Source organism: Chiroxiphia lanceolata, chromosome 2 (assembly GCF_009829145.1).
Source record: "Chiroxiphia lanceolata isolate bChiLan1 chromosome 2, bChiLan1.pri, whole genome shotgun sequence".
NCBI lineage: Eukaryota > Metazoa > Chordata > Aves > Passeriformes > Pipridae > Chiroxiphia > Chiroxiphia lanceolata.
The window spans coordinates 67,061,701-67,086,702 of record NC_045638.1 but is presented as its reverse complement, the minus strand read 5'-3'; the positions used below and the strand labels follow the sequence as shown (position 1 = coordinate 67,086,702).

Below are 25,002 nucleotides of genomic sequence, written 5' to 3'. Positions count from 1 at the left end.
ACTTGTTGTAATAATACAGATTGTCAGTGATGCCAAGGCTGCTACTGTACCATAAGCACTTGCAGACATTTTACTAAACCTGTGATAACTAAATTTTTATGGCAAAGATATATAATTATTTGTGAGATTTTAATAATCTACCTAAAATGTAGCTACAGTATTTTTTAGGGCCTAGAAACATAATATTTTACTGTGACTTTAAATTTAGTCCAAGAGTTGAAAAATATCTTACGTCAGCAAAATCTGAATAGCATAAGGTTACTGCAGCAGGTGGATCTTTTTTATTTTTTTTTTAATTATTTTTTTTAAATTTTGTTGGTTGAATCCCATTAACTGCTTGCTGTTGCTTGGTTAGGTATGTCAGTGCTAACTTGCTGTAGGCAGCACAGCAAGTGAAATGAGTCAATGCTGTTACAGCCTTGGGCACCTAGCATCCATGCTGTTTGTTAGCATCATCAGACAGGTAATTCTGAGCATAGATAATGGTAACTTATCACAGCCCCACATAACACAAGGATGAAATCAATCACTCCAAGCTAAACCTGAAAGAGTTGACAACGTATGCTAGAGTATATATGCTGTAGCTTTCATCATTCTATTTCTTAAATACTGTTTTGGCTATCTTACAATTACAGGTAAACAAAGCAAAAACCAAAACCTAAGCAACTAACAGTAAACGATTTCATTTTATGGCTTTGCATGAGATGTGGGGTCTTGGTCAATGGCAAGTTGAATATGAATCAACAGTGCCCTGGCAGCCAGGAGGGCCAACTGTGTCCTGGGGGGCATCAGGCAAAGCATCACCAGCCGGTCGAGGACGGGGATTGTCCCGCTCAGTTCTGCACTGGTGCAGCCTCAACTTGAACAATGTGTGCGGTTTTGGGCACTGCAATATAAGAATGGTATTAAGCTATTAGAGAGTATCCAAAGGAGGGCAACAAAGAAGGGCCTTGAGGAGAAGCCATATGAGGAGCAGCTGAGGTCACTTGGTCTGTTAAGCCTGGAGGAGACTGAGGGAGATCTCATTGCAGTTACAACTTCCTCGTGAGGGAAGAGGAGGGGCAGGCACTGATCTCTTCTCTGTGGTGACCAGTGACAGGACCCAGGGAATGGCCTGAAGTTGTGTCAGAGGAGGTTTAGTTGGTTATTAGAAAGAGCTTCTTCACCCAAAGGATGGGGTAGGCACTGGAAACAGGCTCCCCAGGGAAATGGTCCACAGCACTATGTCTGATAGAGTTCAAGAAGTGTTTGGACAGTGCTCTCAGGCACATGATGTGACTCTAGGGGATGGTCCTATGCAGGGCCAGGAGTTGGACTCAATGATCTTTGTGGGTCCCTTCCAACTTGGCATATTCTTGGATTCTGTGAAAACATACTGTGTTAATCCCTCACTGGTGTCATATTTACAGAATTCTTTTACCATCTTCCAAAAAATGTATACCTTTCCACTAAATCTTAAAACTGACTGGAGGAAAGAATCCCATCAGCCTCCAAATAACTGAAAACAACAAGGTCACAAATTTCATTGTTTAGTTGGGAGCAGTGTAGCATGAGAAGACTGTGCAAATCCTGCATTATTCTTTATACCTTACCAATGAAACTCTTTTGCATTCATCTGTTGATTAAATTGCAGGTTTGTGCAAATGCTGGGTAAAATTTAGCTAATGCTGAAACGTGGTGCAGAGAGCTTGCTTTGGAGTCAGTCTCATCGTTGGAGTAGAACTTGATGTTAAAATTACTGGGCAATCAAAATAAAATCTATGATTTTCAAGGTGTAAGTAACTATCCAGTATGTACCACAGTACGTGTATAAACATTGTTCTCTGACTTACATTAATTTTAATAACCAATTTTCCTCCATAATGGAGTCATATTTTCCTGTTTTAGTCTACCTTTTTAGCAACTTTAAGCTCTAGGTATTATTATTAATAATGATTTTTTATGTCCCAATGTATCTAGTAACCTCTAATTTTGAATTTTTCACTTTTGAAAAGGAAACAGTTGAAGATAAAATTACAAAACTCCATGAAAAACTAAGATACAAACCTAATAATGCAGTATGAAGGCCAGATTTTTACAACAAAGATTAAATAAACCCCACCAGTTCTTTTGTTCTTTTTGCTCAGGTTAAGAGAGAGGTAGCTTAGTGGTTTAGCTGAAGTCTGAAAATTAGAAGGCCATAGCATCAGTTCCACAAGATTTGCTCAGTATTTTTGAAAAGGACTGAAATTATTGCAATCCTTCTCCACCCACAGTCACAGGGGATTCATCTAACACTCATCGCCACCGCAGTTCTTTTCCAATAGATTTTTTTAAAATTTAACAGATTGTTCTCTTTGCATTTAGAAGCTTTTGCATTTCTTTACTCTTAGTTTGATATTGTAATTTTCCAAGGTAATTCTGAGGAAAAAATAAAATAAACAAAACTGTATGTATGATTACAGTAGATATTGAGCATGCTCTGTCCAGAATTATCAGTGCATAACTCATCATCTTAAGAAGATTTTATTGTCATGTTTATTGTCAGCGAAGTAAACCTCAACTCTTTCAATGGTGAAGTGTTAAGACCTGCTACTCATATTGAGAAGTCCTTCCTCTTATTGATTTTATTTTTCTTGGAGAAAACCAGTAATAAAAATGGATTCTAGAATAAATTTAATTTGCAATTTTTTCTCTACTGCATAAAAGCATCAGTTTTTAACTGTTAAAAAGGTATTGGTCTCTTTCATTTTACGGAAACAGAACACTGTTCTGTAAAATTGCAGTTAAATCTCTGTCATAGATGTATTTTTAGAGAGGTAAAAAGACATCTAGATGAATTGTAAACGAGAAAACATTTCTTTCTTTTTGTGTTGATACAGAGAACTCATTAAATCCCATATCAGGCTTGCAGGCACTGCGGAAGGACAGACATTTCAGAGATCTCCAACCTCTTAGGAACTTTGGAAGTTAATGAGCCATCCCACAGTTATTATTTTGTGTTTTATCAGTGGCTTGCTCTGGGCTTTTATTTGATTTTCAGATTGTAATGTGATCTCCTATGTGTGAGCACTGGATGACATCAACTTTAGAAATGCTGTGTTTTCCAATGAAATGTTTTGAATGGTGAAGTGTTAAGACCTGCTACTCATTGAGAAGTCCTTCCTCTGGAAGTACTAATGGGCTATACCAAAACCTTTTAATGCTGTTTGGGTCTTTTATGATTCTTCAAGTATCCTAACACCACTAAACATTTCAGACAAGGATCAGTAGGTCTTTCTGGAGTTCTTCAGAGACCCAAGAACACTTTGGCCATGGTGAAGTCTGTAGCACTAGGATCTGCCAGGTGTACTGTGACCTCCAAATATTCTAGTTTCTAGTCATAGCATAAATAATGTTTCACCTCCTCCAGATCTCTCAGGCTGTGTCCCCTCCTTGTCTCAGAAGTGCCCTGTTTGAGCTGTTTTGATGTCAGGATGAAGAGCAACAAGTTAGTATGAGGAGGAGGACAAAAATACCTCCACTTCCTTCCCCTTGTCCGTGGCAGCCTACAGAGACTGGTAGGGGAACACTGCCTCAAATTTAGAGAAGCAAATGGAGAACAAGAAGAAAGAAAGGAAAAAAACCCCTGTATTATGATGTTACTGAAGGATCAGAATTGAATAATTCTTATGTCATTTGGGGTTATTCATTGTAGCTTCTCTCATGTTTGTTCCTCCAAGACAAAGGTGTTTAAAAAAAAAAAACTTGTTTTCTAAAACCATAAGACTATTGCTCTAACAAAAGCTTCCATTAAGGAATTATATCAGAAGACATTTAAATATCTGGCAAATGAGAACCACACCCTCTAAGGGGAACTAAGAACACCACTACAGTCATTGGTGTTGCACCTTTAATGTAGTTTGATTTATCCAGCATTTTTTCGTAGACCCATAAAGCGCAACAATAATATCAACATTAGGAATGATGATTTACCTTGCATGTATTATGTGTTTGAACTGCAGGTCCATGTCAGCAGAAAAGGAAGTTCATTTCTGGATTAAACCCGGTCCTTTAGACAGAACACTTAGAAGCCAGTAGCAAATTTTCCATCTCCTTCTTTGAGCTCTGGTCAGAAACCCGGAATTGGTTTTCTTCAGCTAGAAGCATCATTTTGTTGTTTTCACGTATTCTCTCTCATACCCTGCATACATTTGTCCTTTATTTAGAGACTTGTAATCAAGATTCTCATCTTAATGTTTTTGATTATTAAAACAAAACCAGAAAAATAAAACAACCATGCTTTTTCTTGCAAATATATTTATCTTCTGAGATAAAATGAATACTGTCGTTCATTATCTTTGGAACATAAGTAAGAAATTGAACGACGTCAGTCAGTTCAGTGAACACTTTTCTTGTGTAGGGGAGGGGGTTGAGGAGATAAGAAATTAAAAAGACATTTGTTTTAGAGCAATCAGGCCTTCTTGTGCTGACGTTGCAGTGTTTTTCCACTCCAGTTGACATGGTTGGACATCATCCGACACCCCTGGGGGATGTAAATCAGAGACTGAGAATTTTAGACATTTTACTCTCTGGAGAAATGTACTTAGTATTTTAATGATTATTTATCTTTCCCAACTGTACATTTGCTTAGATGCATGCAGGTTTAAATATATGTAAATCTATATCCCCACTCAAATCTTCAGAAGACAAAAAACTTTGGTTTATATGGCTTGTTAACATTTCCTATACATTTTCCAGAGGTGTACTAGAAACAGCCTGCTGTACAGCTGTTCTCCTGCAGCTGAACAGGTTCATAGGGAATGAAGAGCTTAGAGCAATTTGTAGGCAATGGAGCAAAAAGAAAAATCCACAAAGAAGCAGCTGATGTTAGCAGCTCTTAAAGAGAAGGAAAGGAAAGGGAAAGAATAGGGAGATGAATGTAAAACAGAGAGACAACACCATTTTGGAAGAAATCTGAATTACTGTTTTTCAAAACCAAGGAGAAGCTACAGTGCTTACCTTATAAGCCATTCTTTATCGTTTTGTGCTTTTTACTGCTTACTGAACAATATCTGCGCTCAGCATATGCAGACATTAAGCCAGTGCTTTACCTTGGCTGCACAAACGGCTGGGAGCTCGAGGCTGGCAGCCAAAGTTTTGTGTTACAGCTTTGTCACTGATGCACGCCCAGGACTCAGTCAGGAAAGTGTTTAGGGCATGTTAAATTTTAAGCACATTTTTAAATCCCACCACTTGTCATAGTGCCTTTCTGGAACAAAATCTGCATGTTAAACTCTGCAAACCAATCCTGCAGTGCCTGTTTTCTTACTTGTAAGATGGGAATAATAACACTTAATTCCTATGTGTGTTTTGTATATCGATTCAGGGCATTTATACACCACTGTAAGAAAAACTCTTAACCTGCCAGAATTGTGGCTTATTACTATGTTTCATTAGTGTTAATAGGAATTGTTGTATGTGTAGTTCATAGAGATATACATCTAAATTTTCATGGCATTACACAATTGAAAATTTTAAAGGGAAGACTTTCAGTATTAATTGTCATTAAATCAATATCACAGAGTCAAGTTTAGCTCCTTAGCGCAAAATTCACATGGGATTTACTTTCAGGGGGTCCTTTAGTGCCTATTTATTTATTTATTTGTTTACTCTCATACAAAGTAAACAGAGACATTAGCAGTCAAAGCTATATATCAACATACAGTTTGTTTACTTTCCAGAGGGACCTGTGAACTAAAGAAAGTAGTTATGAGGTGTGGAAAACCTATGACCAAGGTGTAAGAGCAGCTATGAGAATACTAGATATTTTTATTTAGATGTTTTCATACAGACATTATTTAGAACGAAAATAAATACTTCTTGATGTACAGATAATCTGATAAATCATTAAAGAAAAAAATGTGAGAGAGAATAAATAAAACCACTTAAAAATGTTATGGCTGCTGCATTTTTTAAAAGACATGTTAGTGATTTTAAATTGCCCATAAGAATACATCTGATACTCCTGCGGTATATGATAGATGTGATGCAGTGTCATGGCTCAGAGGGACCCATTATTATATTTCATTGGTTCATTTGTTACCTGAGGGTGAGCACAGGCAATAGAACAACGTGTCAAACTTACTTTTAACGTTTGGTCTTATAAGAAGCTAAATGAAGGTTTAAGTGTATTTTAACTTATTATCCTTAGACTTGTCTCTCTCCTTCTCTGTTTGCAACTGGCGAATGTGAATGTTATCCAGTTTTCACTGTCAACCCCTTATACTGTGTTCCACTTAAGACCTGTTGTTTTCACGACAGGTCCCTTCATGCTTTTTCCTCTACTTTGTGTGACAAGCTATAGGTTGTCAGATAACTTCAACAATCCCTGCTTAGGGGAAGAAAATGTAAAAAAAAAAGAGAAATATTTCACTTTTGAGTGGCAGTAAAAAAGTAAAAGACTGGCATATTTTTTTGAAATGTACACAGGTCACAGACCAGAGAAAGGAGGGTGGCACCCATGTTTAGAAAGAGGAATAGGCTCTTTTGAAATACTGGAGGAGAAAATGGCAGAATATTCTTTTATTTCAGAAATATTATGGGTGTATGTCAGTACTTGCAATGGTGCTAAAGCTTGTTCCTTACTGAGCTTCAGATATAAACCATTTGTGTAGCTCAGAGAGAGGGTAAACCAGGCCAAATCATGCCATTGCTTTAGAGAAGGCATGTGGACTCTGGGCCAGGAGAGAAGGGAAATTAATTTTACTATAAATTTGGAATGAAACCAGAACTATGTATTTTCTCCCACTTTCCTGCCTGCATCCCCTGCCACAAAAAGTCTTCTGTCATCAAATAATGTAAAAAAGTAATGATGGAGGGTGATGGAGCAATGACTGTGGTGCTGATAGCCTTTCCTTTCTTCCATGAGAAATTTGTGTTTTACAGGAAAATACTAATGTGAAGATATTAGTGTCTCTTAAAAATAATAATAAAAAATAAATAAGAGGGAATAATGTAGAGCAAATAATGTGGAAAACATTTTTTTAGCAGCTTTAAAGTTTGAGTAAGCAGCTCCAAAAATGCATTATTGTAAGCCAAGGAAACCTCTGCTGTGTTGGGTAAAAAAAAAATAGAGCCTCTTACGACTTTAATGTTAGAAAGCACTGAAGATGCTCATAGCACTAAACTATAATACATATATATATCTATGTGATCATACATATTATACTACTGCTAACTACTTAATTCAAAGTCTAGAATATGTGTTCAGATTCATTATTTTATTTTCCTTGTCTGACAGTTATTTTGGGGTGGTGAAGGATGGAAAATGTTTAACTTTCTCCTCACTGAAGCTGATGTCATTAGATGCCCTAGCCTTTACCCTATACACATAATTCTGCCTGTTGTTGGGTTTGAAGCCAGCTCAGCAACAAAGAGAATTATTTGAAAGAACTTTCGTGTTACAGCTCTTTATTTTACTACTGAGGGTTTTCTGTGTTTAGTGACTCCATCTTGGGAATCCACCTCATTTCTTAGCTACAATGACCTTTGTATTTATAATGTTTCACTGTTTTCCAAGCAGTCTGTTGGAGGTGAATGTTATAGTATTAATATATTTATCATCAATTCATGTGACCTGAATGTAATTTCCTTAATCCCCCCTGGTCCATTTCCCTTTTAAACTTTGCTGCAATGCATTTTGTTGAAATCTACAAGTATTAGGTTCATTACTTTTCAGAGGCTTTATGATTTTAGGCTTTTATTGCAAATATATGAGTTTGCACTTTTTATCATTGTATAAGACTTTTTCCCTGCTAGAAGTTTGAACACATATCTGTTGGTTATATTATGTCAGTGTTTCATCCTTAATAGTGAAACAGTAATACAGTATTCTCTTTTTCTTACATGCTTTTCAACCATAGATCTGAGAGCACTTTGCAGAGGAATTCAGTATTGTTAGCCACATGTTGGGAAAGTAAGGTACAGGAAGGGAAATGAATTGCCCCAAATTAAACTAAGAAAGCTAAGATAGAACTGAGCATTGAGGCTACATTCATTACCCTCTCCTGCTTCCAAAACATTGAGGTTACTGTGTTCCCATGCAGATATAGGAATAAACTTTTCTTAAATGTACAAGTAACCTTTTAAACCACATCTCATTCCTTGATTTTTTTTTTTGCTCTGTAGGATACATTATCCTTGCTTGTTTCTAAGGAAATTAACTGGGGGCTTGTCTTTTTGTTTTAAGATATTGTTGTATGGGTTTCTCCAAATATTAATTCAAATTAAATCTCTATGTTCAAAATACCTGTACTCTAGAATAACTAGTTTCAACTTTGTTTTTCATTTTGGTCTGGCTTTTTTGCTACTTAACAAGGTAAAGATGAACTGGAATAAGGCCTTCGGTTAGCAGGGCTGTCTGATAATGTTTGTTTATTGGCCAAATAGGATTTTACAGCACAAAAAAAAGGAAAAAAAAGAGAACATTTTAAAATCAGCTACAAAAACTGACACACTTCTTTTTGTCATCACAGTACTGGTAAAACATTAGTTTAAATAACCAATCTTGTTAAAAGAAATGACTATTTCATTAAAAATAAAAATGTTTTTAATATACCAGTCAGTTTACTCGTATGGATTAGTGCCATGTTGTCTCTGTTGTATATTCTGATAGTCAGGGTTTAAAAAGAAAATACATACCAAAACACAACCCATGTTTGAAACAGAATGTGGTTTTGGTAATAATTTACTGAAAATACATTTAGTTCACTGAAAGCTTATTTACATGGAGATGTTCAGGAGAATTAATCTGTAAAAATGAATTTAAAATGGATTAGTTAAACCTAATAAAGTCCTTGTATAGATGTTCATTCAGAATTAAAAATGCCTTGATTTGGTTTAACTTAACTCCCTTCCAGATGAATAACAGCTACCTGATACTTAACATAGTTTAAATAATCCACTTTAAGAATTAAAAGCAGAATAATTTTACTGCATGCTTCTGGGTAGACAAGGTCTCTGGGAGAAATCTGTCTGTCTGACCCTTTCCCAGCTCTTAACATCTAGGTGTAGACAATAACTTAATTTCAGAGGTAGTCTGAAGTCTTGCACAAGATATTAAATCACACTGAATTTGGAAGTGAACTTTTAGGAAAGGACAGGATACAGATATATAAACTGTTTACAAAATCACAGAATCAACTGGGTTGGAAAAGACTTCTGAGATCATTGAGTCCAACCTATGACACAACACCACCTTGTCAACTAGACCATGGCACTAAGTGCCACATCCAGTCTTTTCTTAAACACCTCCAGGGACAGTGACTCCACCACTTCCCTGAGCAGCCCATTCCAATGCCCAGTCACTCTCTCTGTAAAGAATTTCTTTCTAATGTCTAACCTAAACCTCCCCTGGCACAGTTTGAGACTGTGCCCTCTTGTCCTGCTGCTGGTTGCCTGGGAGAAGAGACCAACGCCCACCTCACTCCAACCTCCTTTCAGATAGTTGTAGAGAGTGATGAGGTCTCCCCTGAGCCTCCTTTTCTCCAGGCTGAACAGCCTCAGCTCCCTCAGCTGCTCTTCGTAGGGCCTGCACTTGACTCCCCTCACCAACCTCATTGCCCTTCTTTGGACACTCTCCAGCACCTCAGTGTCCTTCCTAAACTGAGGCGCCCAGAGCCGGACACAGTACTCCAGGTGTGGCCTCACCAGTGCTGAGTACAGGGGCAGAATTGCTGCCCTGAACCTGCTGGCCACACTGTTCCTGATCCAGGCCAGGATGCCATTGGCCTTTGTGGCCCCCTGGGCACACTGCTGGCTCATGTTCAGCTTCCTGAACCCCCAGGTCCCTTTCTGTCTGGCTGCTCTCCAGCCACTCTGTGCCCAGCCTGTAGCGCTGCAGGGTTTTGTTGTGGCCAAAGTGCAGGACCTGACACTTGGCCTTGTTGAACTCCATACCGTTGGATTCAGCCCATCTATTCAGCCTATCCAGGTCCCTCTGCTGAGCCCTCCTGCCTTCCAGCAGGTTGGCACACCCCCCCACCTTGGTTAACAAGTATGTATGTAGGATTGGAGGGATGGAATATCTTCTGATGGTGCCTGCTTCCATCATCTGTGTGAAAAATCTAGTTTTTAACTTTCAGGCTGACTTTTGTTGAGTGAACATGACCCCCTCCCCTGGGAAGGAATGAATTGGATAGGGGTCATTCTCTGTGGGTGATAGGAAGTTGGAACTTGGGTGGTAATTATAGTTATCTGTCATCTCTTCAGAATATGATAACTTCTTTATTCTGAAATTCCTATTTGCATACATTCTAGTAGTAATCCTGAATTAACAATACAGTATTTAGAAGGTTCTTTTACTGTGTGTTTTTTAAAAGACTGGCATTTTTTTCAAAAATTTGGAGTATCAACACGTACCACAATTTTTGAGTGACAAGAGACTTTAAGCAGACATAGGAACAGACTGATTCCTAAAGAAAAATCACACCCATTTCTGCCATAGCTGTGCTGTGCTTGAATGAACATGGAAGCTTGGAGGAAACTAGAGGCACAGTAAAAAAATTTTGAAGAGACTACTCCCATGAGTGAGCTTCTTAGTATTTAAAAATGAAGTCTCTCTTATGGGCATGAGAGGCTTGCATTGCAGATGATGGCAATTATTAGGAGTATCGTAGGTAACTTCTTCCTGTCCTAATTTTTCTCTGCCAGTTTTGCAAGATGTTGCATGATTCCAATACTTTCCCTTCAGTTGTAGTGTCTTTTTCACAAGACACTTAGGAACCAGAGTTGAGACTAAAATATTTTGAGTGATAGATTATATCCCCTTACTTAAAGCAACATAAAGAAGTTTCTGTAACACCTCAACTTGATAAATTTCCCAATCCATTGAGGATGTTATCAAAACCACTGTAAGGTGAAAATGCTGTAAGGAGTAGAGAGGGGAAAGTTATTGAAACTTATGAGAAAGACTGATAATTCTATGTATACAGTAAGTACAGAATAATTCCAGATATAGGGTGCTTTCATTTTCAAAACATTAGCAGTATTATTGTCTTCTTTAATTGATTTTTACATGGCATAGTTTAAAAGACAGGTTTGTTTCTCTTTGCTTGCTTGGTAGCAAATATCAGTGGAGAGAAAACTTCAAATCACTAAAATGAGATGCATCACAGAAATGTTCATTTCAGCAATACTGACTTTACACACTGTACTATTGGATTTTGAACAAAGAGAAAGGAAAAAGAAACTGTGAAATAGTGATAGGAGGAAACAACAGAACGATTTTGAGAACTGAGAATTATCTGGTAATGTCCTTCACATTTCACCTTTATGTGAAATAAATTACAGAACTGTAATGAAAGCCATTAATGGTGCACAAATATACTTCACACATATGGATCAACTCTGGAGTAACTGAAAAAAAATATAACAGGAAAAAACAGATTTAAACTCTGTGGCTGCAGAATTGCGAACATACACTTGATGCTTACAGAAAAGAATCCTCTCTGCTGAGGGTCCCTGTCAGTATGAACCAGGAAAATCTGCCTTGCAGTATCTCCTCCCTTGCACTCAGGTCCAACTCCCCATCCTCTGTTCTGTCTCGCCTCTGCAAGCTGTTGCTGCTTGCCATGTCCACAGATAACAAATCACACCAAAAAGTAGTAAGTTCTTTTCCTGTGGCTTCCTGTGGGGTGAGATGAACACTGGTACCTGCAGGCTGGGAGTGGGAACTGAGCCCTGAGTGAAAGAGGAAGGGGAAATGGGCAGTTTAATCTGCTTTTGCTTACACTTGAGTTCAAGTACAAATATGATAATGTTTGTTGCCTGTATAGGTACATATTTGTATCATTCCTATGCAATCATGCAGTACATCTAAACTGATACATCTGTTTACTTCCCGTTCATAATTTTGGAGCTGAAAATGCTTCTTCCCTTGTTTTTTTTATGGGGATTTGTGGTTTTTATTTTTTAATTCCACATCTGCAGTAAATATTGCTTTGGTAAATATCTTCTGAAGCCTCTGAAATATTAAAGTATAAATTAGATGATTTAAGAGCAGAACATTGTTTATAGAAGTGCACTTGTCAGTGTTAGGGAGGTAAAAAGAAATAATCCTATCATGCTAGTAGTCCCTCAGGAAGACCTTACCTTCCTGATATCATCCATGTTTCTTGTAGTTCAGAACACTTGTTAAGCTGAAAGGGGGAAAGAGAAGTGCATGACATTCATACTTCTCGTAACATAAACCATTTCTTCTCTCTCCCCTCAGTCCCTCTCCTCTGCTTCCCTTCTGTCTCCGTTTGCAACTTCACTATCCCTCATGCCTACTGGGACCATAACCTTAGTTGTAATCTTTGTTCTTTTTGCTTCCCTTTGCATACCTAAGACAAACAGTTTCTTCCTTTTTTTTTTTCACTAGTCTGAAAAAAAAAGCCCATTTCTTTCAATGTTTTAGCTTCCTTCTGGTTTTGTTGTTCCTTCTCTTTTTTTTAGGCTAAATCTTCTCCTGTCTCATCTCTCTGTCTCACAATTCCCGTATCAGCCAGCCCATGGTGCTAAAATTGCCAAGGACACTACCAATTTTACCTGCTAGTTCTAGGGGATATTTTTGTCATAAAGTAGGTATTTTTCCATTGGGTTGTAGAACTGAACACCTTATTTCTTTTCTTTCCCCCAAAAGACAATCTGAGAGATATTTAATTATGCCGGAATACACTGTTCTTTCAACCTGGACTGGTTTTCAGTAAACCTGGAAAACATCTCTATGCCATTGTCAACTGCTCAACTATTCACCAGTCATTTTACTCACACTTGGTAGCATATTTCATGGTTTTCATCTTAATTAGACACTTGGTGGTGTAGGTTTTCATTTTTCAGATTCCCAAATGAGCCTGAAGAACTTTGTCAGGATTTTTTCAGAAGTGTTGCTGTCTTGGAAGAGCAATCCAACTTACACTTTACCCTATTTAGATTTACAAAGTAAACATCCTTGTGCCTAAATCCCATGAGTATCTGATCTGGATAGGTGCTCTGCAAAGGAGCTAAATACACACACACACAGAAGCAGCAGTGAGTTTATCTGCAAATAATCATGACCACAACCAGTTTCATTCAGAACACATTTAGAATATAAAGCGATGCTCTCTTTCTTTTAGAGCATTTGCCCAGGAAGTGACAAATTTGGGAAAATCTGAATGATGCTAAGTTCCTTTATAGGTTTAACCCTGAATTGTGTTGCTTCACTTCAGAAGAATAGGAACAATATTTACATATTTTGCAGAATGTTTTGAGATCTTCTATTGAAGAGAACTGTTTAAAAAAGTTGTACAGATTTTAAAAGAATCTTTGAAGTGTCCATAATTTTGCATTAATATTTCTGTATTAATAGTTTTGAGGTTCAAATTAATGCTGTTATAAATGGCAGCACTTAAATATGCCTTCTATGTTCCTAACTCTGCAATCACCAAGCAAATGTGGTAGTTAGATATCTTATGGCAATTGTACGTGGGAGAACAACTAAAAGTACGAAGTTAATGCAGCAAAATTAAGGACCATTAAGCCTCTATATGGAAACTTATTGAAAAGTGGAGTGCTTAAGGGAGGATTAAACTACAAAAAAATAAAGGCATTTTAATTTAAAATGAGTGCATCTACCTATAGCTTCATGTGTCTTAATTTCTCTGCATTAACTTCATAGTTTTAGTTGACTCATTTTAACTTTCTAAACTGCAGGCAGTCCCAAGTGATACTGCATTTTCAAAAAAGTATATATTTGGAAGCTTTCTCTTTATAGTTTTATATCCTTCTATCCCATTCCTTGCAAGTAACCCAAGAAAAATTCATGTTTAAGAAATAAACAAAAAGAAGAATAGCAATATGCATTCTGTTGTCAACTGATTATGACAGCGGACATGACCATCAGAATGAGAAATTTTCATATTAAGGAAATGTATAAGCTAAAAGAAAATTCATGTTTTATGGGTAGAGATTAAAAGCTTGAGGGGAATTTAAAAGTTCATGAATGATGGACACAGTGGAAAATCACAAAGAACAGAAAATAAAGACCAAGATAATAGTAAAAGACATCACATACCTGCCCACTGAAATTGAATGTTCAAACCTGACAATTTGTGGTTGAAATGAAAAATACAGATGTTTATGTGTTTGGCACAGCCCATTGTAAAGAAGTACATGAAGCTGTTCTATGCCAAAGCTGTGATTTATCATGTTGCTCTATGCAACTTGTTCCCAAAACAGTCTTTCTCTTCTTTATTTCTATGGTGTCTTTTCAGTCTTTACTGACTTTGGAGGGATTCAGCTTGGCTTCTTGGTTATCATTTTATCATTCCTTAACCAGAATTATCAACTCTATGCAAAGAAATACACAGAACTGCCAGATAAACAGTCCCACATGTTATACTCTATAGTCAATAGAAATTTATTCTCAGTCATTACTATAGGAATTCTGCTACCTTTTCACTATTGCTAAGGTTACATCATGGACGTGAGCAGTACTATGTTGGTCCACTGGAATCGACACTCATGTTTGTGTTATGCTGTTTCACACAATTAAATAAATGTGTGAACAGCTACAATGGTGACAGAATATAGTAAGAAACAGAGATATCAATGTCTCACATAGAAAGCCAGCAGAGTATTTTCTAATTCTAGGAGTTACTAGTTTTGTGAAGGACAAAAGTTCTTCTGGTTATTGCTGGTTTTAGATTTTAAAGGACCTTCTAGTGTCACTTTAATGTATTAGAATGCTATTGATTTATTTCTAAAATAGTAGTCTATACAATTAAGAAGATTAAAAACTTCAAGTCTTTTGTTCTTACTAGAGAGGCTTCTTATCATGTAGTACTGATACAGTTGATGCTAAGTAAATTTATTTATATAATTTAATATTTTTTTTAATATTTAATTAAACATTAACAATAGACAACAGGGAATAACAGCTGAAAGCAATGCAGCACTTCAGTTTAGGGTCATCTAACTAAACTTCAGTGCAGATCTTTACAAAAGTGTCCTGCTACAAGGGCAGAAGCACAACAGTCTTCATAGATAGATGCCAAATCCCATGCATTTACTTTATCAGGAGTTACAGTTGACTGCCAGTCCTGGGGCTAGTGCTTTTTCTTGTTTACCCATGCATTTTGTTGTTAGAGTGTGTAGACTTGCATTTTCCATTTAGAGAAATCAATGCTTCCGTCCATCCCCCCCCTTTTTTTCCCACTGCCAACCATTTTTCTTGTCAGTTTGCTTTCCCCATTGCTGGGTGAGCAGTTTATGAGAAATAAACCACTGAGGCACATCAAACCTTAGAAGAAGGCCAGGGCAGCAATTCAGTGGCTGAGTTTTTCCAAGTCATTCTCTTTCAAGTGGCTTGTTTAAAAACAAACAACAGAAACAAAACCATATGATGTCTCTTGTTAATATTTAACAAAACTATAGACAGACCTTTTGCCTTAATAATGCCAGTGACATGCATTTTGTTTATCTTTCTAATTATATATTTATAGTTGACATGAAAATTCCTCCCACTAGACATAGCTAACTGCACAAAACCCAGTTGTGTATTGCTTTTGTGAGACTTGTTATTATAACATGATTAAAATAGTACATTAATTATGCATCCTACTATAAAGCTGAATACAGAAGAGGAAATAAAGATGTATTAATAATACATTAGTTATTAATCTGTATACATGTCATTTGAATGAGATGTAAACTCCTGCATTGTCAGTTTGTGAAGACCACCTATCTGCTTTTTAAGTCCACTTACATCTCACTACTGTGGAAGGATGAGTTTTTGTTAAAAGTCACTATGTGCTACAAATGAGTAGTCTCAAGACAAAATTGTTATATTACAAAGCTAAAGTTTTACCTGACCATGATATACAGTGGTAGCATAATAAAGCAGATTTTCCACTAGACTGGGCCATGCACATACAGTCAACTTTTAATCATTAAAAGTGGTAGACACCTTTCTGAAGCAACAAGAGTGATTCTGAGTTTTTATTTGTGAGTTTGCTTCCACTGCTAGAAAAAGAATTTTTATACTAAAGAGGAGCCAGCTACAGCTTATATACTTGATAAAAAAATATTGCAGACATGAGTATTTTAAAACAAAAAAAACAGTTGGTCTTGTAAAGTACATAATTTGATTGGATTGACTTAACAGAAGATTGTAAGGTTGTGTGTGTATATCTCAAATGTGAGGATGTTACACCTACTTAGTAGTAACCAAGGGGTTCATAAATCTTTGCACGTCAAGCTGTCATTTAGTTAAAAGACAGAGTCAGTAGATTAGGAACTACAATTGGAGCCAATTAACTTCAGAAAACTTATTAAATGAAACCATTTGCTTTTTTTTTTTTGGCTTAAGCTAGAATAAAAATTAGTTTATTTAATGTAAGAGCTGCTTGGCAAGATTTTCAGTAGCAAATTAAATGTGCCTGGGACTATTGATGCCAATGAGGTCAACTGTCATGGAGTGACCCGTGTCTATGTTATTAAAATTTGCTAATCTACGAAAGAAGGTGAGTGCAGGAAAATTGCCTGTGAAGAATACTTTTAACTCCTAAACTTTTTTTATAATATAGTTTGGGAGACCTTAGTCCTAGTTGTCTAGGAATGAAACTACTCAAGGGAGTACTTGTGAAACTTCACAAGTGGTTGACTTGTCTCTTGGTGCGTTTGCTAGCACTGATTATTTTCTTGGTAGTGGTAGTGTTGTTGAGCGAATGCCCAGAAGGTGGAGTTGTCCAAAGACGTATTTTCATTGAAGATTTTAGTTTCATCATTAAATGGCCTATGCATAACTTCTGTATTACTCAAAGTTTTTAAATTTAGAATGGAGTAATGAATGTGAAAGGAAAACTAGACACTTCTGTTAAGGCTAAGTTAAAAACAGACACAAAACTGACAGCTACATTATGGCTATGTTTTCACATTGTCTTAATATTGAACAATAACAAGTAGAAACCTTCATCACAGGAGTGCAGTTTTAAAAGTTGTTTGATAATCTTGATTTAAAAGTTGTACCAGCCAAGACAGGTTAAAATAATTACTGTTAATATTAGTGACAGCAATACAACAACAGTAACAATATAATAATATGTATCTCTGACTTGGAATTTGCACCGAGAGACCTAGAAGTACATGAACAAGAATGTGAATATTATTTTATGTACTGTGAAAGTGAGTCAGGGTCAAGTGGAATGTCATAACTGGAATCTCCTTTTAGGTCATGGACAGCATTGCACTATAACTCTGTTCTCTGTAATGGCATCTATGATTTGGAAAATAAGTTTAAACTTTTCCCACATTCTGAAGAAGGTTCTGAGTCGTGTATCATGGGCAAGTAATCTTTAAGAGTAGTGATTCAAAACGATATGTGAATGTTTATAAATAAACTAAAAGAACTTTCTCTTTTCCTGTCTCTCTTTTCTTGTATTGTCATATCTTCTTAGTTTTATCTGACAGAAGACAGAAAAGATCACCCAGTCAAGAAAACTGTCTGCCAAAAAACAGATTCACCTGTCTATAAACACTTCCTGATAAATATTTTATATACATTTAAAAAACCCCAAACTTCCAGTGGTGGAAAATAGTGGTCTCTTTTTATGTAATCATTCCAGTCCTTCATTATCCTTATTCTTGGGAAGCTGTGTTTTTCTTAGTGGCTAGCCTTCATTTCCTTTTATTTTAATCAATAGTGTCCTCTTCACTTTCCCTTTTATAGCAAGCGTCAATATATTGAAAAATTGTGCATGATCTTACATGTGGAAAATTTTGACTATAGAGTATACCAAGGAGTGGATCTATTCCTTCTTTCATCACTATATGGAAACCTTTCCATCACTTTCATTAGAACACTCAGAAAACATTTTAGTATTTTTCCTTGAAAATGTGGTTATCTATCTTCTTGCTTTCTAAAACCACTCTGTTCATTACAGCGTACACCCCTCTAGTAAGAGAGATGAAAACACATGAGTACTGGTGAATACTAGCTTGAATACAAGAAAAAAGCAAGCTGAAAGAAAGCCTCCACATTGATGTTATAACCATTCAACTTGTTGTACTGTTGAATTTCCTTAATTTTAAAACGATGTTGCACAATTACATATTCACTGTTTACTTTGTTTTGTAAAAACCCTGGAATGATTTCTGTAAGAGGAAATGAAAAGATCTGGCTGGCTGCTGTATGCTTTGGCTGCTTTAGGGCATTTCAGTAGAAGTGGGTTTGCATTACCTGTTTGGAATTTTCCCCCTTCTTTATTCTCTTCCTTTTCTTTATTTTTTGGAAGAGCAAGTAATAAATAATTATATTCCAGAACTGTGATACCATATAATTTCTATAAGAATCATGTCCTGCTGTTTATTAACCTTATACAGCAACAGTGTATTCATTCAGTTAATTTGCAGGAATACTTTGGCAGTGCTGTATTTTCATAAATGCTTGCAAATCCTTCTGTTTAAAGCACTAGGTCTTCTTAAGTTCTGTGAATGCACTAATGGTGTTGTAGTTGACAGAGCACGAAATACTAAACAATATCAGAAGGGTTATCCCTTAATTCCCACACTGCTACATAGATAGTTTCTGTGTTTAAACTAACCTTTTACTTTTGCTTACTTTGGTAATGTTTATATTTGTAATTAACCCCCCTCCCATTTTTTCTGTAAGTTGTTGATTGTGCTGCACTCATCCATCAAGGTTGGTGAGACATAAAGACCCTGACACTCCTAGTGGGTTTATTGGTGGGGGAGAAGATGTTCGAGTCATTTCCCTGGGACTTTATAACTTCTTTAATTGCAGGAATACATAAATTTTGTTCATTTAGACCATTTCTTTGGCTACCACACAGAATTGCTCTCTATATGTACATGCATTTTAAAGCGTGGGTAAATGAGCAATGGAAAACAATATATGCCTCAAGCAAACTTGAAACCTGTCTCTAATTCCAGATAGAAATTGGTTGTATCTCAAGACAGCGTAACTCTGATAAATCTTTTCAAAGTCCACTTTTGGTAGGTTCTGTGGCATCTCTTAAAATTTTGCTCCGATGACAACTGAAAAGAAGTCTGCAAAGTAATCTGTAGGGTCTGGATAGACTAACCGAAAATTCCTAATGAAGTTAGAGAAAGGTGAATTGGAATTGGATAGGCTTCCTACCGTATGCATTGTCTGAATTATATGATTTCATGAGGAATATGGTTTCATGAGGATTTGGGATGGTTCTTGCCTTCCCTCCCTGCCTTTGCAGCCAAGAAGGCCTTAGTTTTCTTTCTCTATAACATTTGTGGCTTCTAGGTTTTATGTGGCTGGTAAGGTGTAGATATTTTTGGCTGGGCATCATCATTACATGTATACCCACATACATGCAGACACATTTACACACCTGCTTTCTCTGACTAGCAATCATAGAAGAGATGTCCAGATGCTATAATAAAATAAAAATGCTATACTGCGTCAAAGCTACTGATTTGGGATTTCTTCATCCTAATGCTTTAATACTATGCCAAAGCACTGCAACTCACACCCCAGGTACAAAGGAATTGTAAAAGTAGTGAAAAAGAAAGGGGGTTAGAAAATGACAGTGTAACACTGAAGTGAGCCTAATGTTATTCTGAGTGGTGTTAGTGGCTGAGAAAGGAAAAAACAGTGTAAAATTGCTCTTTCATTTTCTATTCTTGCTTGTTACCTTTCATGTTCTCTTGGAACCCCTTTTATGAGTGAGATAGGCTCTGATAAAGGAAGTGGTGACACATGAAGTAGCACTGTGACAAAGCATAAAGTGATCATTGTCCTTACTTATTCTCACTGCACTTTCACACCATTAACGATGTAACTAATAAGACTTAGGATCTCACCTCTGTGCTTTCTGTGGTAGTGTCATACTTGAAAAGTGACAGCCTCTGCAAAAGCACACAAAATATATTAGGTTATTCTCATCACTCTAAACAGACACATCTTATTATTTCGCATTGTGAGGAAGGTTAAGTGACTTGTTTCAGCTCAAACAAGAACTCAGTGATTATAACTAGGAATTCATATACTTTTTGGTACTTAGTTTACTTGAAATAGCATTATAACATTAACAAACGTGAAAAATAACTGTACATATTTGGCACTGAGGCAAATTATCAGCCTGTGATAACTAATGTTAGAAGTATTTGCATAAGTCGTTCGCTTATCTGTACAAAAATTGTAATTCTCTTTCTGCTAATACTGAGATTTCTTTTTCTCGTTCCTTCTTTTCATTCCCTTTGGCCTCGTTTTTTCCCCCTCAAAGTTCTTTCATCCCATTAGCCAGGATATGCTCCTTAGTACTTTACTTTCAACAAAAGACTGTCATTTTGTAGCAGACGCCAGTTCCAGTCGGTGGGACTGTAAACAAAGTACCCATGACAACTGATTCATCCTCCACCGAGACCACACATAGTACCTAGGAAATCTCTGCACTTACAAAGAGTGGATCCTGTCCCTAGCTCAGGTTTGCAGCACAAAGTGCCAGAATAGATGCCAAGAGAATTCATTTTGGCTTGAACTTTCTGAATAAACTAATGCATGGTGAGGGATGCAGTCTTCATTGACGTTGCTGCCTGCGTTCTTGCTATTTAAAGAACAGAGGAACAAGTTCCAGTCCACAAAGTATGATCACTTCCCCCAATACCAGATTTAATAGGAGTAATTTCTACTTAAACAGTGTCTTTCTATTGAGAAGCTCACACTCTACAAACATGAATTAATTAAGCTTTATACTCCCTCTGTGCAGCATACGTAGACTCAGGACTAGAGTGGTTTAACATTATACTAGTGTGCCAGTTGGGAAATACCAGAAATCTAGTTTTCTTAATTTGCACATGCCCTGGGGCAGATTCAGTGCATGCTTTAAATGCAAGGACTGAAAAAGATCATAAGGAGTATGGTACTAATAGTACCTGTAGCTTTACAGTTTGAGGTAAGGACCCCTGCTTAGGAGAACTGGAGTGCACCTGGCAGTGAAGCAAAGGCTTGTGAAAAGGTGTATGGCAGAGCCTGCTAAGGTACACAGCCTTTCCAGTGGGCCTTGAAGAGACTGACTGTTACAGTGACCTGTACAGTTTTGCCTTGTTGCCTTCTCTCAACTGAAACCAAGTGAATTAGAGATACATCTTCATTATAATGATTTCCCCAAGACCCAGATGGTAGCTGTGTGCAGGTATGGGTTTCCTGGTGAGGTTGAAAAGGTAAGAGCATTTCTGTTTGGCATCATCTGCTATGACATATACTCCTGAGGTATGTGACAGCCATAAATACTTTGGCATGTCAGACTGGTTCGGTGTATAAACCCTAGTATTGGACACAGAGCAGTCAGTTGAGCTTAGGAATCATGTCTCCTGGTTTTTTTACTATAAAAGTTGTCTAATAGATACTTCTGTTTTCTTTTTGTCTTTGAAGCACCATTTTTTAATGTGCAGTTACTTTTGATTTTGTTTTCCAAAGTAGCAGCTTTGCACTGTATAAATTATTACCTCAGATACTAGGACACTGTTGCTAGGAAAGCTACAAGAGAGACTTAAATGGATGTTAAAAAGAAAGAGCTTCTGCATTTTAAGAGTAATGGCTAGAAGACAATTAAGGCCTAGCTGTTAAACTGTAGGGCCAGGCCAATGCACATTGGGACTGCAAATCGGAAATGTTGCATTATTTTTAAATGGTTGAATATCTGCTACAGCATCCATAACACTTGTTAGTTCTCTAAACCTGCATAACATATTGCAATGAAAAAAAAAAGGAGTGTAATTTAATCTACCTAAAGAGAAAATATCTTGATATTTACCCACTATTAAGTATATGTCTTAATTCTATAGTGTCCCTACACTTTGGTTTACAAAAAAATGACTCAATGTCTCTTAAAGCCTTCTGAGAGGGAGAGTGGAGGACATGAGCTGCTTGAGCAATGCCTACTGAAGGCATTTTAATGACTTATGCTTGGAATAGGCATAATATCCCAGTGTGGAGAGTCTTTATGCCCTGGTAGAACTCCTTCTGGAAAGTGTTTGCATGCTTTTGCAGTATTTCAGGCTATTTACTAGCCAGTGGGAGGCTGTGGTGATGTAGCCATTCAAGGAGATACAAGCTCCTCAGGTCACCCAATACTTAGGAAAACATGAGATGTTATTCTCCTTCTTCCTTTTGTGCTTACTCAGTAACCCTGTACAAATATGTCTTTCCTCTAGTGTGTAAGGGGACAGAGAAAGACACTTTTTTTGATAATAAAAACTGGATAAAATAACGTCATTCTATGTTTTTAGCCATTAAGGGTCATTGAGGGTTTAACTCCTGTAGCATTGATCCACAACTAGCATTTCAGAGCTGGAAGCCACAGAAATGGGCTCCAATCCTACCTTTTCTAGAGTCCCATTACTCGGTATGGGTCAGATTATGTCTAAATTCTGTTTGCATTTCAGGGTCAAGCCAGGACTTCATGACAGACTTATGGAGGAAAAAAAAACCTGGGTCCTTCTACCATCAGAGTCAGTTTGCCCATCCAACAGTACAATAAAAGTAATTTGGACTTCCCAGGTTGTTTTGTAGAAGTTCTGTGACTAGCATATGCTGCCTTGTCCCTAAATGGAGACAACTGGCCTAAATCAGGGTATGTTGGTTTATATTTAACTTTTACTTTTGGCACAGAGTGAGTCCTCCAAGTGAAATAGAATTCAGAAGGGAAAGAAATACCTTTGAAGTCCTCTGACTGCATGTGTAACCACTGAAGAACTCCTTGAACAGTACAACAGGAACCTTTGCGGAACCTTTCGCAAATTCTAGTTGGGGTTTTACTAAAACAATTTCTTCACACTTTCAGAGCTTCTTGAGTATAGGTGCTGGAGTGTGTCCAAAGAAAGGCACTAAAGCTGGTGAAAGGATTAAAGAGCAAGTGTTAACGAGGAGTGGCTGAGGGAGCTTGGAGAAAAGGAGGCCCAGGGCAGACCTTATCACTCTCTACAACTACCTAAAGAGAGGTTGTGGTGAAATGGGTGTTAGTCTCTTCTCTCAGTTAATAAATGATAGAAGAGGAAATTACCTCAAGTTGCACCAGTTTAGCTTAGGTATTAGGAAAAATTTCTTCACTGAAGGGGTAGTCAGGCATTGGAACAAGCTACCCAGGTGAGCAGTGGAAACTCCATCCCTGAAAGTATTCAAAAACATGTGGATGGCACTTGGGGATGTAGTTTAGTGGTGAATGTGGCAGTGCTAGGTTAACAGTTGGACTCCGTGATCTTGGAGGTCTTTTCTAACCTTGACGATTGCTTTTTAGTATGTGGAACTTCATTGACACAGATTGTTGGTAGCTGAAAAAGGGAAGAAGAATGTCTTTCAGTTTGATTCACAGAGGTTTCTTCTGAGTTAAAGTTGCTACAGTCTGGACATCTATGTTCAGTTTAGTTTTCTGTTTTGGTTGGCAGCAGTGTTAGGAGGAAATGCTTGCGTGGTCTCAGAAAGTAAAATTGTAACTGTGCCACAGTAAGACAGGCTGAAGCAGTACAAAATGAAAGGGAAAAACCAGAAAAATGAGGTTGTGATGTTAAATTCCCCAACTGATTTTGAATTATAAGCAGAAACATGCTTTGGTTTATGATCATGATTCAGTTCTACCACCTAGGTCCCCATTCCAAAGAAGATCACATTCATTCTGTTGAAATATGGAAACCTGAAAATCCATTTTGATATTGTAAGAGGAAATAAAAAGGGCTGAAAGATTAATAATAGAATGCCAGTGTATACATGTAATTCAGGCTTGAACCCGAGGGCAGTCCTTTCAAGGAGTTGAATGACATCTGTGTGTAATTTAATAAATGACTGTTGTAACACAATTGGAGAAGCTCTCAAACACATTGTGTTTGTGTTGATTGCTCAGTTCAATTACTGTAAACAATGTAACATTATAATAGTCACTGAAATAAATCTAGCCTAAAAGGGTTGGAAAAAGGTTGGAAATATCAAAGCTACATTTATTCATAATTCAATGATTTGTTGCCAGAGTCACCTAAAAATAAAAGGTCATCCTTCTGTAAGTATATCTGTAGCAAGGTTACCAATTTCAAGAGCTTAATCACAACTTTTAGTGGATGGTTAAATAGATTTTTTTTCCCCAGCATAAATATTCACAAGTTACTGTACACATAGAAATACTTAGCAACAGGTAGAGGTTAAATACATTAATTGGCAGATGTTTATTTCTATTTACAGACACTCCTATTTGAATAGGGCTCTGAGTAACCTGGTCTAGTGGAATGTTCCCTACCCACGACGGGGGGATTGGAACTAGATGGTCCCTTCCAACCCAAACCATTCTATGATATCTATAAAGAGCTGAATTTACGAAGAAAAGATAGATGAACTAAAGTGTAATTTAAAATGAAGAATATTTGTTTTACTTCTTGAAATAACCAGGTGGTTCATTAGATAATAAGTCAAGTCCTTCTGGAAAGTCCAATTTTGAGATGTAACACAGTGCACCAAATCATTTTTCCTATTCTGCTTTTTCCACATACTGCAGCTGGTTTCTTCTATTAAAAATGTTTTATTTGCTCAGTAGATCTTCATGATCTCTGAATTTTCATGCTCCTTCACCCCAGATTTTTCCTAAACTTCTTGCATAATTTAGTTACTTCATATCCCCAGCTTTTTCAGCAGCAGTGGCAGCCTTTCCTCCTTCCCACAAGCTAGCCCTACCCGGAGCAATGCCTTAAGGCTGAGAGGACAGGATGCAGCTGCTTCTAAAAGCCTGTCAATGATGCTTCTTTTTAAGCCACTAAGAACAGCTGCACAGTGATGTGGATTTACACTTTATGCTTTTTTTTCCCCCTGTATGAGGAATTACTCAAAAGCTGTATAGAATAATGAACTAGCTACTGATGCATGAAGGCAAATGAAGACACTGCCTTATGCTTAATGGCATCCTAAAGACAACCCTGCATTTCAGAGCCAGTTTTTCTGGGGAGACATTGTCTAGGTCAGATGCTGGGGTTATTCTTTACAGGGAA

General features: G+C 37.1%; 1 protein-coding gene and 1 long non-coding RNA gene across 7 annotated transcripts in view; one reads left to right on the top strand and one right to left on the bottom strand.

Moving 5' to 3' along the window:
• PCDH9 (protocadherin 9) overlaps positions 1–25,002 on the top strand; it is a 679,135-nt gene that overhangs the window by 112,644 nt on the left and 541,489 nt on the right. The window lies entirely within an intron of this gene.
• Positions 11,553–21,176, bottom strand: LOC116783291. Its single transcript, XR_004355617.1, has 4 exons — positions 20,911–21,176; positions 19,840–19,884; positions 12,112–12,158; positions 11,553–11,700 (listed from the first exon to the last, which is right to left on the bottom strand). It is a non-coding gene; the product is annotated as an uncharacterized LOC116783291 (long non-coding RNA).